Below are 3,324 nucleotides of genomic sequence, written 5' to 3' on the forward strand. Positions count from 1 at the left end.
ACATTGACACAGCACTGTGCACATGATGACTCTAGTCACATAAGTGATGGGTTTGCCTGCATCTCACTCAACTAGGCCTCCAAACTGTCAATGCCATACCTTGCCTGTCCACTGTGTTGGCTGCACTGGTGGTAAAATGTCATTTTCAGGCCATCCTCCGAAGTCCAAATGATTTGAAGATCACATCAGCTGCTTGAGTCGAATTGGGTTGGCATGCTTCACAAATGTCATGTCAAATCACCCAATACCATGGTTGCTTTGCACAATTGGGTTAACTACAACTTAGCTTTGTCCAAGGTCTCTGCTTACTATAACTCTAAACCTTTGGATGTAGATGTCACAATTCAACCTGTAACAATGTATATTTTACATCAACATGTGGATCTGCAGCTGGGCACACAGAGACCACTGAACAGACTACTACTACATGCCTGAAAGAAGCCCTCAATGACGGCAACACTCCAGGACTTCTGGATGTGGAGGACTGTTCTAGCTCATCTGGGCAACCTGGTCAGATGGCAACAGTGAGTCTCACTGTGGCCACAACATCCATCAACTCCCAGTTGTGTTTCATCAACATCACAGGAAACCATTAGCCTCCCCAACCTGTGTGCATAGCACAGTGTCCACTATCTTGTGCCCCCTAAGTCTGTCTCCTAAGTTACAGTGCAACACTTTGGACGAAGGGTGTGTGGAAAGGATGCTGTGGGCCAGTGGGGTGAGGCCACGGGGACTGCTCTTAGCCAGGACACCATCAGCCACATCTTGGGTGTCTATCGGGAGTCCCAAGGCATGATGGGCCAGGTGTTGTCCGGACTCTGGGAAATCAAGCAGCTACAGAGGGACATGGGTGAATAGATGGGGGCCCACAGTTCCAACATGGCAACATGGCCTCCCTAACAGGGGTGTTGAGGGACATACATACCCCCCTGAGCAGGGTTTTTCAAAACCCACTCTACCCCTCCCTTTGGCTCATCAACAGCAGGCCCATCAACATCGGTGGCAGCTACAGGAAGGAAGGCCCTGCCAAAGGAACAACCACCCACAGATACCCCTGCTACTATAGCAGCTGATTCCCCTCTCCCCTCCATGCAGGGAATGCTAGCAAAGAATCCAGGAGGTGCGGATAGTAAGACACCCACTACTGCCTGCAACAGCTCTCTTCCTTAAATCAAATCAAATCATTAACATTTATAAAGCGCGCTACTCACCCGTGCGGGTCTCAAGGCGCTAGGGGAAAAGGGGGGGTTATCGCTGCTCGAACAGCCAGGTCTTTAGGAGTCTCTGGAAAGCGGAGTGGTCCTGGGTGGTCCTGAGGCTGGTGGGGAGGGAGTTCCAGGTCTTGGCCGCCAGGAAGGAGAAAGATCTCCCACCCGCCGTGGAGCGGCGGATGCGAGGGACAGCAGCGAGTGCGAGGCCAGAGGAGCGGAGGAGGCGGGTGGGGACGTAGAAGCTGAGGCGTCTGTTGAGGTATTCCGGTCCCTTGTCGTGGAGGGCTTTGTGTGCGTGGGTGAGAAGTCGGAAGGTGATCCTTTTGCTGACTGGGAGCCAATGCAGGTGTCTCAGGTGTGCGGAGATGTGCCTGCTGCGGGGTACGTCGAGGATGAGGCGGGCCGAGGCGTTTTGAATGTGTTGCAGGCGACTTTGGAGTTTGGCTGTGGTCCCGGCGTAGAGGGTGTTGCCGTAGTCCAGGCAGCTCGTGACGAGGGCGTGGGTCACGGTTTTTCTGGTGTCGGCGGGGATCCAGCGGAAGATCTTGCGGAGCATGCGGAGGGTGAGGAAGCAGGCGGAGGACACGGCGTTGACTTGCTTGGTCATGGTGAGAAGAGGGTCCAAGATGAAGCCGAGGCTGCGGGCATGGTCTGTGGGGGTCGGTGCGGTGCCGAGGGCCACCAGGAGTCGTCCCAGGCGGACGGGGTGTTGCCGAGGATGAGGACTTCCGTTTTTTCAGAGTTCAGCTTTAGGCGGCTGAGCCTCATCCAATCTGCGACGTCCTTCATACCCTCTTGTAGGTTGGTCTTGGCGCTGGCGGGGTCCTTGGTGAGGGAGAGTATAAGTTGGGTGTCGTCGGCGTAGGAGGTGATGATGATGTCATGCTTGCGTACGATGTTGGCGAGGGGGCTCATGTAGACATTGAAGAGTGTCGGGCTGAGCGATGAGCCTTGAGGTACGCCACAGATGATCTTGGTGGGTTCTGAGCGAAACGGAGGGAGGTAAACTTTTTGGGAATGGTTTGCGAGGAAGGAGGCGATCCAGTCCAGGGCCTGGCCTTGGATCCCGGTGGAGCGGAGGCGGGTGATTTGGGTGCGGTGACAGACGGTGACAAAGGAAGCCGAGAGGTCGAGAAGAATGAGGGCGATTGTTTCACCGTTGTCCATCAGGGTTCTGATGTCGTCTGTGACTGAGATGAGGGCGGTTTCAGTGCTGTGGTTGGTTCGGAATCCGGTTTGTGAGGGGTCGAGCAGGTTGTTGTCTTCCAGGAAGGTGGTCAGCTGTTTGTTGACGGTCTTCTCTATTACTTTGGCTGGGAAAGGCAGAAGAGAGATGGGGCGCCCCTTTCAGCGACGCCATTGCCGACTTCATCTCCCCGCACGCCCTCGCCTCACCGGACTACATCCTCCTAGGCGACCTCAACTTCCATCTGGAACAAAACAACGACCCCAACACCACCACCCTGCTCGACAACCTCGCCAACCTCAGCCTCAAACAACTGGTGAACACCGCCACCCACATCGCCGGACACACGCTCGACCCTATCTTCTCCGCCAGCAAACACGTCTTCTTCAGCCACACCTCCGCCCTACACTGGACCGACCACAGCTGCGTCCACTTCACATTCCGACGTGAGACCCGCCACCTTCGCACTCAACCCATCCCTCGTCGACAGTGGAACAAGATCCCTGAAGAGCAACCCCTCTCCGCACTCGCCGCCAACCAACCCACCCTCACCACCGACCCCAACGACGCAGCCCTCAACCTCACAAACTGGATCTCCAACTGCGCAGACAACCTTGCTCCCCTCAAACGCACGCATCGACAGACCAACACCAAAAACCTCTCTGGTTCTCTGACACCCTCAAAGAATCAAAGAAAACTTGTCGCGCCCTTGAGAAAGCCTGGCGCAAGGACCACACCGCTGACAACATGACCACCCTGAAGAACGCTACCCGCGAACACCACCACCTGATCCGCGCTGCCAAAAGGAACTTTTTCACTGACAGACTGGACAAAAACAGCCACAACAGCAGAGAACTCTTCAGCATCGTCAAGGAGTTCTCCAACCCCAGCGCCAACGCCAACGCCAACGCCGTCACGGCCTCACAG

This window comes from Pleurodeles waltl, chromosome 4_1, assembly GCF_031143425.1.
Source record: "Pleurodeles waltl isolate 20211129_DDA chromosome 4_1, aPleWal1.hap1.20221129, whole genome shotgun sequence".
NCBI lineage: Eukaryota > Metazoa > Chordata > Amphibia > Caudata > Salamandridae > Pleurodeles > Pleurodeles waltl.